This window comes from Pristis pectinata, chromosome 1 (genome assembly GCF_009764475.1).
Source record: "Pristis pectinata isolate sPriPec2 chromosome 1, sPriPec2.1.pri, whole genome shotgun sequence".
Classification (NCBI taxonomy): Eukaryota; Metazoa; Chordata; class Chondrichthyes; order Rhinopristiformes; family Pristidae; genus Pristis; species Pristis pectinata.
This window is the reverse complement of record NC_067405.1, coordinates 29,017,653-29,030,966: the sequence shown is the minus strand read 5'-3', so window position 1 is coordinate 29,030,966 and position 13,314 is coordinate 29,017,653.

Here is a 13,314-nt window from a genome sequence, read left to right as displayed (position 1 = left end):
ACCTTTACTGTTTACTGTACATATTTACAATGACCCAGAACTCGTTTGTTTTGAACAACAAAAGTGGCCATCTAAATCTTTAACTTTTCATCACTAATTGCAATAGTTCAACGCTAGAAATAATACATCAGAAAGAACAAGAACTGAACACTTGAGCTACTTGTCCACTTATTCCTGAGGCCATATTTTTGATAACTTTCTCACTAAGATTCCTTTTGTCCACATTTATAATGAAAATTACCTGTGCAAACATTGCATTTTTCAGATAAGATGATGAGTTCCTGTTGGTCCTCTGAATGGACATAAATGAGTTGTAATGCTAATCTACGGAAGAGCAGGAGACTTTTCCCCAGTGACCTCAAGTAAAATTACTAAAGCAAACTATCTGGTCATTATCATATTTGTCGTTTGTGCCATCTTCTTGTATGCAATTTAGCTGTTTCATTTTCTACTTTATAATTGTGACCACACTTTAAACTTGTGTATTTGAGTGATTGGAGTATCCTGAGGTTGAGAAAGGCATTATATATAAAACTTAGTTTAGGCTGCACTTGGAGTATTTTGTGCAATTCTGGTTGCCCCATTACAGGAGAAATGTGAAAGCTTTGGAAAGGGGGCAGAAGAGGTTTACCAGGATGCTGCCTGAATTAGAGCGTATGAGCTATAAGGAGAGGTTGGACAAACTTGGTTTTCTCTGGAGTGTCGAAAGCTAAGGGGAGACCTGATAGAAGTTTATAAAATTATGAGAGGCATAGATATGGTAGACAGTCAAAATCTTTCTCCTGTCAAGTACTAGATGCCATGCATTTAAGGTGAGAAGGGGAAAGTTTAAAGGAGAGTTTTTTTTACACAGAGTAGTTGGTGACTGGAACAGGCTGCTGGGGGCTGTGGTGGAAGCAGATACGATACTGGCGTTTAAGAGGCTGTTAGACATATGAATATGCAGGGAATGCAGGGATATGGATCAATTACAGGCAGAAGGGAATTAGTTTAATTGAGCATCATATTCAGTACAGCCATTGTGGGCTGAAGGGCCTGTTCCTGGCTGTACTGTTCTATGTTCCCTATAATTGTAGCAAAAAATGAGCTGCTGGAAGAACTCAGCAGGTCAGGCAGCATCTGTGGAGGGAAATGGACAGCCGAATTTTCAGGTCAAGACCCTTCATCTGGACTGCAGAGGGGAGAGAGCCAGCATAAAGAGGGGGAGGGGTGTGGCAGGAGCCGGTAAGTGATAGGTGGATTCAATGGAGTAAGGGTTGATTGGCAGATGGAGTCAGGTGGGAGAGGGAAGGGTGGAGATAGCAACAGAGGCTGGGAGATAAGTGGAGACAACAAACAGAATCTGATAAGGTGAAGAGGGGAACCAAATAAGGAAGGGGTGCTGGTGCTGCTGCAGCAATTCAGTTTTGTACTCCTTAATGCTGGATTCAAGATAAAGTTCCCATGTTCCAATTAATTCTATTTTTCTGCATATTTATATGAACTATTATGGGCTAGAATGTTTTTGATATGTTAATGTTTTAACGTGCTATTCAACTGAATTTTATCTAAAACCTGTTTACTAAGCATGATCAGAACGCTGCACACTTAGCACAGGTCCATAAATTCAATCCAGGTCTTTGCCGTGTACACTGCACATCTTGCACAATTCTTTTCATGTATATACAAGTCAAATTGGGTCATAAAACTTTAAAACTTTATTCATGCAGCATGGTAACAGGCCCTTCCAGCCTAACGAGTCCACTCCACCCATTTAAACCCATGTTAACCTACCAGTGTGTCTTTGGAACGTGGGAGGAAACCAGAGCACCCGGAGGAAACCCATGCCGTCACGGGGAGAACATACAAACTCCTTACAGACAGCGACGGGAATTGAACCCTGATTGCTGGTGTTGTAATAGCGTCACGCTAACTGCTACGCTATACTGGAGAGCTCAGGCAGTTTTCAGTGCTTCTTCATCAAAGGCAACCAACCTTACTTGGACTGACTACCTCATTGCAGGTCCAACAATTCCTACCATACCTCAATTGCATGTTTAACTCCACCACTCCACCACCAATCATGTGTCCAACCCCATCCCTTGCCACTGATGCCCTCTTCCCACACTGGCCTCATCCACCAAAACCCCTGAGCTCAGCACCAAGCTCAATCGACCCTACACCCATCCTTAACCCCTTCAAGTTCAGCTTTATAAGGCATGTTTTATCTTAGTGATGTTTTGCAAATATATTAATCTTAAAGCATCACTTTAAAGTAATTTGCCTAGGTAGCCTGGGAATATTTAACAATTATAGTATGCTTTTAATATTTATCAGAGAAGCACAGGAAAATACAAGGTTTGAAATCGAAATTGGTTGTTCGGTATCTGATGATGCTTGCTCTCCACAAAAGAAACTAATTTTAACCATATACATCTACTCAATTCCCACATTCCTCCTACCTCATCTTCCATCATACCCTATACAATCTAATTTTTAATGTTGACAAATTTGCTGCCTTTACAGACTTTACAGACTACAAATCTGTACAGACATTGCTCCTGCCCTCCATTCTGAATTTTTACATTTAATCTTTTCTTATAATTCATACACATATTTAAGGCCAGAATTAAATGCCCATTCTGATTGCCCTAGAGAAGAGGATTGTTGGCTGCTATCTTGAACTGCTGTCGTCTTTGTGATGAACGTATTACCACAGTGTTGTTATGTTGGAAGTTTCAGGATGTTGTCCCATTGATCATGAAGGAATGGCTATGTATTCCCAAGTTACAATGGATATGGCATGGGTGGAATTCCAGCTAGACTGCTGCTCTTGTGCTTCAAGTGATAAAGGTTCCAAAACTGATGACTAAGTGCATTTTGTGGATGTTGCCACAGGACACAGCCTACGCGATGAAAAGGAGTTTTGGGAGTGGTGGACAGACTGAAAAACAGGCAGAGTGGATTATACTTGATGGTCTGGAGTTTCTTGACTGTAGTCATTCAGGCAAGTGGAGAACATTCCATCATACTTCTAGCTCAAAACAGAAATGATCAACACATCAGGCAACACCTGTGGAGAGAGAAATAATGTTTCAGGTTAATCATCTTTCATTAGATTTAAGAAATCAAATATGAGTAGAAAGAATAGAGAGAAGGTCTGTGTTGTGGTGGAGGAGGAGATACTGACTAACGTGTGGTGGCAGGGCCAGCTGAGAATGGGTGACGAAGGCTTGTTAATTCTTGATGATCTGTCTGAGGAGATTTAAGTAGAAGACAAAGAAAAATTAAGAAGCGAAAAAGCAAGATACTGGAGACTTCAGGGAAGTAAACACAAAGACAGTCACCATAAGACCAGAAAGCAGCATCAATGACAGCAAGAAATTTTCCTTGTGGAAAGACTTTGGGGAGTAGAAGGTGAGTCACTCACCACAGAATTCCTTGATTTTGGTCTGGCATTGTAGCCACTGAACATATTAACAATGTTGGAGTTGGTGATATTAATGCACATGAATGTCATGGAAAGATGATAAGTCTATTTTCTTGAAAACTGTCATTGCCTGGCACCTATATAGCACAAAATTTACTTACCTCTTATAAGCTTAGATGTGACTGTTTTCCAGGACATGCTCTTATGAGCAGAGTCTGCTTAATTTCCATAGGAGTTGCAAATGAAGCTTAACACCTATCATCAAATACTCCCACTTCAGACTTTATAATTGAGGGAAGATCTTTGATGAAGTAGCTGAAGACAATTTTGGCCTAGTGCACTGCCTTGAAGGATTTCTGCACTTATGTCATGGAGCAACAATGAGTAGCCTCCATAATCATAACTATCTTCTTTTCTGCTAGTTATGATTCCTGCCAATGAAAATATCGTCTTTGATTCCCACCAATGCATATACTTTCCTTGATTCTCATTGACTTTGGTTTTACCAGCGCTCCTTGTTGTCACAATTAGTCAAATGCTCCCTTGACATCAAGTACGGTCACCCTCCGGAAATCAGCTATCTTGTCAATAAATGGACCAAAGCTGTAATGGGATAAATGTACATATGGGCACAGTTCTTAACCCATCAACTACTGAAAAATATGTTCCTATCCAGGTGAGTGGACAGGAGAGTAGTCAATGTTGCTGAGGGTAGGCCAGTGGATGTTGTATAAATGGACTTTAATAAAGCTTTTGACAAGGTCCCTCATGGTAGGGTCATCCATTAAGGCACATGGGATCCATGAAGACTTGGTAAATTGCAATCAAAATTGACTTGGCCGTAGAAGGCAGAGTAGAGTGGTGGAGGGGTAGTGTAGTGGTGTAGTATTCTGACTGGAGGTCTTTGACCAGTGATGTTCCACAAGGATCAGTGCTGGGATATCTGTTGTTTGTGATGTATATAAACTATATTCACAAAAATGTAGGTGGGCTGACTAGTAAGTTTGTAGACAACACAAAAGTTGGAAATTGGTTGAGTTACAGGTAGTGAGGAAGGTTGTCAATGGATCTGTCAGTTGGAAACGTAGGCAGAGAAATGGCAGATGGAGTTTCACCCAGACAAGTGTGAGGTGGTGGATTTTGGGAAGTCAAATGCAATAGGAAAGTATAGAGTAAATGGCAGAACCCTTAGAAGCATTGATGTGGAGAGGGATCTCAGGGTTCAAGTCAATAGCTCCCTGAAAGTAGCAACACAAGTAGATAGGGTGGTAAACACGACGTATGACATACTTGCGTTCATCAGTTGGGATGTTGTCAGGAAATCATGTTGCAGCAGTATAAACCTTTGGTTAGGCTACATTTGGAGTATTGTGTGTAGTTCTGGTTGTTGCATGACAGGAGGGATGTGGAGGCTTTGGAGAGGGCGTAGAAGAGGTTCACCAAAATGTTTCCTGGATGAGACAGTATTGGCTTTGAGGAGAGGTTGGACAAGCTTAAATTGTTGGAGCTGGAGCATTGGAGACTAAGGGACAATCTGATAGAAGTATATAGTTATGAGAGATGTAGATAAGGTAGATGTAGATAAGTCTTTTTTCCCAGGGTGGAAATGTCAAATACTAGACTGCATAGCTTTAAGGTGAGAGAGGAGAAATTATAAGGAGATTTACAAGTTTTTTTTACATACAGAGTGTTAGATGCGTGGAACACACTGCCAGGGGAAGTGGTGGAAGTAGACATGATAGTAACATTTAAAGAGGCATTTAGATGGGTACGTGAACAGGCAGGGAATAGGGAGATACAGATCATGTGCAGGCAGATGGGATTAGTTAAAATTGGCACAGTTGACACAGACATTGTGGGCTGAAGGGACTGTTCCTGCACTATACTGTTCCATGTTCTATTATCTACCTACCCCATCCTATCCTTTCATAATTTTATACCATTCCTTCACCTTTCTTTGTACTTGTATTTCTTTATTCCAGCAAGCATCTTAGTGAGGCTGCTTTTGACCTTCTTTCACAATCTTCTAAGATAAGACATCTTTATTAGTCACATGTACATCAAAACACACAGTGAAATGTATCTTTTGCGTAGAATGTTTTGGGGGCAGCCTGCAAGTGTTGCTAACACTTCCAGTGCCAACATAGCATGCCCACAACTTCCTAAGCCATACGTCTTTGGAATGTGGGAGGAAACCCATGCAGACACAGGGAGAATGTACAAACTCCTTACAGTCAGCAGCCAGAATTGAACCTGGATCGCTGGCGCTGTAATAGCGTTACGCTAACCGCTACCTTGAATGAGTCTGTTTCTCCTGACCTTAAAAATTAGCCAGTAACGGAATCCCACACATTGAGTTAAATTCTTTGTCACTGATCTCAGTAAAAAAAAGTGGAGAGTTTCTGTTTTGCACTATTTAGTCTCAAGTTTCAAAGTAAATCTGTTGGTGAAATGTATGAAAAATATTGAGAGGTACTTATTTATGCACCCAGAATATAGTATCAATAAATATAAACATGCATATTCTCTTTTTCATGATGTAGAATTGTTCATGATTTTCGTAAGTGTTAAGTTACTTTAACATCACCCAAACCTATCTTGCTGAGCCACAGGACCACACCCAATGACCTTTGTGAGTAGAACTGTTACATCAATGTTTATCAGTGTTACTGCACCAATGGAAAGATAAGTTTCAAGTTTGAATTAGAGAGGGCCATTCCTGCTTCCACCATGCCACTTATCAGCGCATGCCTGATTTTATTTTAAGGCCTTACGGCATGCAGCAAGGGTGGCCTCATTTGGTCGGAGTTGTGAATGGAATTGAACATTTGAGTCATTAGCAAAGAGCCCTATTTCTGACTATACGATGAGAAAAAGATGGGGGCTAGGACACCTCCCTGAGATACTAATACAGCAATGTCCTGCAATTTTGTGTGATGATGAGTGACTCTAATCATGGAGAGCCTTTGTCTTGATTTTCATAGACTTCAGTTTTATCAAGGCTCATTGCTGACACTCAGCCTTTATGTTCCTACTTATAACCTTCCAGCAGCTGTCACCACCTATCCCCCCACCCCAATGTGGCTCCATCTGCCTCTCTTTTTTTTGTCTGCATCAATCATCCACCTGCCTCTGTCTCCCAACTCTACCCTTTCCCCCACCCAGCTCGATCTGCATGTCATCTTTCACCCCTCCTCAGTCCAACAATCACTTCTGGTCCCTGTGTCACAACTCCCCCTCTCCTCTTTATACTTGTTCACTCCCCTCTGCACCCTTTGTCCTGATGCAAAGTTCTGACCTGAAGCATCGACAATTCCTTCCCCCCCACCACAGATGCTGCTCGACCCGCTGAGTTCCTCCAGAAGATAGTTTGTTACTCCAGATTCCAGCATCTGCAGTCTCGTGTGTCTCCATCTTCCACCTCCTTTTCCTTGGGTTACGTTTGTCAATCATGTCAACCAACCAGGGAAAAAAGTTATTTTGGATCTTGTTTTGTGCAGTAATACTGGTTTGACTGACGATCTAGTTGTCAAGTGACAATAAACAACAGAATTGATTTTGAAAGTGAATTCCACTTTAAACTAGGGTCTTAAATCTAGAAGGAAATTGAAGGTATGAAAAGAGCGTTGGCTGTGGTTGGTCGGGAGAATATATTGAAAGGTATGATGGTGAACAGACTGCAGAGCTCACAAATCTATTCCGGTCCTGTGAGTTTGGCAATTACAAGATATAAAAGGAGCACCTGGCAGACTGAGCAGAGGTAAGGCCTGAGAAGTAGCAGCACTTACCAAAGCATTGGGATCATCAAATATGAGAGAGGTAAGGCCTAAAGTTGTGTGTGGGACCAGCAATACCTGCAAGATAGGCAGTGGCAAGATAATAAAAGGAGCACTAGTAGCCACAGCAAGAGCAACCACTTTGTGAAGGGCTGCGAGGTCGAAGTGTGGGCTTTGGTGAGCATCAGGCTTTGGTGACTAGAATGAGTAGCCATGAAGTAAGGATTTTCTATTTCTGTTTTGCTGTTCTTAGTATGAAAAATACAGAGGCTAGAACAGTGGAATGCTCCTCCTGCAGGATATGGGAGATTGGGGATATTTCCAATGTCTCTTATGACTAAACCAGCAGGAAATATGTCCAGCAGCAGCTGCTGGCAGATAACATAGAGCAGTGGAGCTGTGGGTGGACTCACTATGGAGTGTACAGGATGTGGGAAATGCGCTGGACAGTATGCTTAGCAAGTTGGTCACTCCACAGGTACAGAGCAAGAGGAGATAGGTGACCACCAGGAAGGGCAGACAGGTAGTGCAGCATCCCCTGTGGTCATTCCTCTCCCAAATATGTTACACCATGTTGAATACTGGTAGGGGGTGGCTTCTCAAGGAAAACAGCAGCAACAGCCAGTTTGTGGTACCACAGTGAGCAATGCTGCATAGAAAGGGGAAACAGAACTGGGACAGCGGTAGTGGTAGGGGATTCTATCATAAGGAGGAACAGGTAGGTTTTCCTATGGACACAAAAGAGACTCCAGCTTTGTATGAAGGCTCCTGATGAAGGGTCTCGACCCAAAACGCCAACTGTCCATTTCCCTCCAGTAGATGCTGCCTGACCCACAGAGTTCCTCCAGCTCCTTTGTGTGTTGCTCCAGAGTTCCAGCATCTGCAGTCTCTTGTGCTTCCAGGTCTGTATGTTACCTTCCTGATGCCATGGCGAAGGATGTCTCACAGCAGTTGCAGGCAATTCTGAAGAGGGAGAGTGAAGAACCAGCAGTCGTGGTGCATGTTGGTACTAATGACATAGGTAAGAGAAGGGATGAGGTCCTGCAACAAGAGTTTAGGGAGTTAGGTCGCTGTTTATACAGCAAGACCTTAAAAACTGTAATCTGTGGATTGCTTCTAGTGCCACAAGCCAGTGAGTATAGGAATGCATGGCTGAAGGGATAGAGCAAAAGGAAGGGCTTCAGGTTCCTGAATCACTGGGATCATTTCTGGGGAAGTGGGACCTGGACTAGGGGAACGGGTTACACCTTAATCAGAACAGGACCAACATCCCTGTGGGAAGGTTTGCTTGTGCCGTTGGGGTAGATTTAAATTAAGTTTGCAGGGGAATGGGGCTCACAGTAGATGTTTGGATGGAGAGGCACAGTCATATTGAGAAGAAATGATTAGTAAACACAGTAAGAACAACAAGCAGGTTAGTGCATATCAGGGGAATTCAAAGCCAAGTTGTATCTATTTTAAAGCAAGGAGTCTAACTAATCAGGTCAATGAACTCAAAGTTGTAATCTATATGGGGAGTAACTGCTATCACTGAGACTTAGCTGAAGGAAGAACAGAACTGGCAACTCAGTATCCTAGGATATAAAGTATTGTGAGATAGAAGGGAAAGTAAAAGAGGAGTGGTATTGCACCATTAGAAAAGTGATTGCATTACTTCACTTTTGAGAGAAGATATACTAGAAGGCTCCTCCATCAAGGCTATATGGTTAGAGATTAAGAACAAAAGTCTGTAATACACCCCCTGCAAGTGTCACTTTGCAGGGGGTGTATTACAGACCTGACAGTCAACAAGCAGTAGAGGAACAGATCTGCAGGCATGTATCAATGAAAATAAGGTTACAGCATTGGGTGGTTTTAATTTTCCTGAGCATAAAAGGCTCGGGGGGTGGGGGTGGCTGGTGGTGAATATTTGAGATGTGCTTAGGAGAACTTTTTGACACACTTTGTACAGGGAAGGAACTCTACTGGACCTAGTCTTAGAAAATGAAGCTGGTCAAGTAGAGGGTGTATTTTGGAAAGTTGACCATAACTTCATATATTTCAAAGTGGTTATGGAAAAAGATAGAGGGTTTGTTATCAGACTGAAAACAGAGTAGGAACAAACAGTCCTCCTTAGGTTGGCAGGCAGTGATTAGTGGGATTAGAGATCAGTGCTTCCTTCCCAACTGTTGTTCAATATTCATTTAACAATTTGGCTGTGGGAACCAATTGTCATCTTTTCAAGTTTGTTGATGATACTCAACTAGGCAGAATTGACAATATGGAGGAGGAGGAGTTATTAACAAGCTAAATGAGGGGGTGACAACATAGCAATGGATTATTAAGTGATGTTACTTACCTTGGTAAACATAATAGGAATGCTGAGTATTTGTTAAATGATGAGAAACTGGTATTGCCAATGTTTAAAAAGATCTGGGTGTACTCGTAAACAAGTCATTGAAGGCCAACGTGCAGGTCCAGAAGGCGATTGGGAAGGTTTGATTGCAGGAATATTTCAATTGTATAGGGCCACAGTAAGACCATACCTAAAGAATCACGTGCTGTTTTGGTTTCCTTACATAAAAAAAATGTACTTGCCTGAGAGGCAGTGCAGTGCAGTTCATCAGACTACTTCCAAGGTTGGCAGTTTGCAGAATTGGAAGAGATTGAGTAGAGTATATTCTCGATAGTTTTTAACAATATATGGAGATCTCAGTGAAAATTATAATATTCTTAAAGAGTTTGAAAGGTTAAATGCAAGGAGAATATTTCTCCTGATTTAAGACTTGTTGAGAAACGGGGCACAGTTTCAATACAAAGGGTGGGCCATTTAGGACTGAGAAAAAATAACTGTCAGTCACAGGGTGTTAAATCTTTAAAATTCTCTACACTGGAGGGCTGTTGAGATTCATTTGTTGTGTTCAGTCAAAACAGGGATTGAAAGATTTCTGGATTTTAATGGAATCAGGGTGACAGTGCTGGAAAATAGCACTGAGGTAGAAGGTCAGTCATGATGAAAGGCAGAGTAAGCTTGAAGAGCAAGATGGTCTATTCTGGCTTTCATTTCTTAAGTTCTTATGTCATAATTAGTAATCTTCTGGCTTGATATCAACAATGTTAAATTTGATACAACTGCAAAATAAATCAATCCAAAACTCAATTAAAAAGGACCAAGAGAAAAGCTGCATTATTGAAAAAGTGAAGGAAATATTACCAGAGATCTGGTGAAATTTTATTTTGAAGTTCAGATAATAAATATAAGTAGTTCCCAGATCACCGAATATCCTTCATGAATTACTATTTACTACTCAGTCGTACAGCACATAAACAGGCCCTTCAGCCCACTACGTCCATGCCAACCTTTCTGCCCATCTAAACTAATCCTGTCTTAGGTCCATATCCTTCTATGCCTTGCCTACTCAAGTGTTTGTCCAAACACCTCTTAAACATAGTGACTGTATCCAATTTCACCACCTCCTCTGGCAGCATGTTCCAGACATCAAGCAACACACATGATGCTGAAGGAACTCACTGAGTCAGGCAGCATCTATGGAGGGAAATGGATAGTTGTTTCGGGTCAATACCTTTCACCTGGACTGAAAGATAGAGGGGAGATAACCAGTAAAGAAAGGTGGAATGGAAAGGGTGGATCAAGAGCTAGCAAGTTATAGGTGGATCCAGGTGAGAGGAGGGTTGATAGGCAGATGGAAGGGGGGAGAGTGGAAATAGCGCCAGAAGCTGGGAGGTGATTGGTGGAGGCAATAAAGGGCTGAAGATGATGGAGCTACAATGTGATCCCACCACCATGTCAAAGCCGACCCGCGCTTCTGTAAAAAACCACACAACAGCAGAACCAAAGAACTTACGATAGATGCTTTATTAGCTTTTGCTAGCGGGAGTGGAGGAATACAGCGAGAGAGAGCGAGAGAGAGAGAGAGCGAGAGAGAGAGCGAGAGAGAGAACCATGTAACCCTAACTCTATACCGAAACCCACTCAAAGAAGACTCGGCTGCAGTGTACCTTTATACTGATTTTCGTGGGAAAACTAGGTAAGAAGTTACACTTACACAGGCAATTGTTTACATAAAGTTTCTAGCACAACAAATGTCTAAAAAAACTACTCCTTCCCCACTTGCATCTAGCATTGAAAGTAGACAAAACTAAATCACACCATAGGTGAGATCATTCTTTACCTTGAGAACCCATTTATAAAGAAAAGCATACTAAGAAGCATACTATTAACTCTTACACTGCCAGTGTTTAACCCTTGCATTCCCAGCTATCTTTTACAACCAATCACATCTTCCCCTCCCCATCCCTTTCTGCTGGGATCTCTCTGACTCCCTGGTCCGCTCATAAGATATCTTTATTAGTCATATGTATATCGAAACACACAGTGAAATACATCTTTTTGCGTAGTGTTCTGCGGCCAGCCCGCAAGTGTCGCCACGCTTCTGGCACCAACATAGCATGCCCACAACTTCCTAACCTGTACGTCTTTAGAATGTGGGAGGAAACCGGAGCACCCAGAGGAAACCCACACAGACACGGGGAGACATCCCTCCAATACCCATCCTTCTTCTTCCCACTCCCCCTCCCCCGGCACTTCCCTTGTGACCAAAGGAGGTGCAACACCTGTCCCTGCAACTTCTCCCTCACCACCATCCAGGCCCCTAAACAACCATTCCAGGCTAGGCAGTCATTCACATGCAAATCCTCCAGCCTTATTTATCGCATACGGTGCTCCCATTGTGGCCTCCTCTATTCCGGTGAAACGAGGGGTAAACTGGGCAACCTCTTCGCTGAGCACCTGCACTCTATCTGCCACGGGCATCTGGAGCTCCCAGTTGCTAGCCACTTTAATTCTCCTCCCTGTTCTTACACTGATATGCAAGGCTAAACACAAACTAGAGAAACAGCATCTCACATTCCGCCTGGATAGTCTACAACCCAACGGCATAAACATTGAATTCTCCAACTTCTGGTAAACTGCTCCCCCTCTGTCCCTTTTCTCTCTCCTCCTGATCTACCCAGTTCTTCCTACACTCACACCAGCCCCCATCACCCGGTTTCTTTACCCTCCTCCACCCGCTCCATCACCGACACACTCCTTCCACTGGGTCCCGTCCCCCACTATTTCCCATCTGCTCTCCACATTTCTCTCACTTGATTCCATGCTCCACCATCCTCTCCTATCAGATTTCACCACCTTCATCCCTTTGTCACTTCCACCGATCACCTCCCAGCTTCTGGCTCCATTTCCACTCTCCCTTCCTCCATCTACCTATCACCCCTCCTCACCTGGATCTACCTATTGCTTGGTAACTCTTGCTCCACCCCTTTCCTCCACCTTTTTATATTGGCTCTCTCTCATTCCATTTGAAGGGCCTTGACCTGAAACATCGACTGTCCATTTCCCTCCACAGATGCTGCCTGACCCTCTGAGTTCCTCCAGCATCTTTTGTGTTGCCCCAAATTCCAGCATCTGCAGTCTCTAATGTTCCAGATATCAACCACTTTGTGTAAAAACTTTCCCCTCAGAACCCCTATCAAAGTCCGTCCTCTCACATTAAACCTATTTCTTGTCACTAAATTTTAAGAAGAATGCAAGTGCCTTGGAGAGCATTTTTGCTTGAAAAATAACACAAATGAAAGAATTCTATTATCCTGTGATATTGTGATTACTCTCCTTGGAACACAAGGGGCTTTGATAGAATAGGGGAAGCTGTTTTCACCAGCAGAGGGTCAGCAACCAGATTTAAAGTGATTACCAAACAAACCAGAAAAGAGTGCAGCATTGGAAACAGAGTCAAGAGCAACTTTCAAAGGGGAAAGAGCTAGAAAGTGGTATAACTGGATATCTCTTTCAAAGAACTGGTATAGTTATGCTGGGCTGAATCAACTTCAGTGTGACCCCACCCACCATCAGAAAAACAACCCACCCATCCACTGCAGCTAACATTATTCTCCAGAAAAGAGAGTCAAGTTTCTTTACCCTCTCTAACAATTTCTGGTTACTTCTGCCTTCTCATCTGCTGGACAACAAGAATCCTTGGCTGGGAGAGGAGAGAGGGAGGGAAGGGAAGAAGAGAGCAGGTGGGGTTGGAGAGAGGGAGAGACAGACAGAAATTACCTACCTGTTCTGCAGCA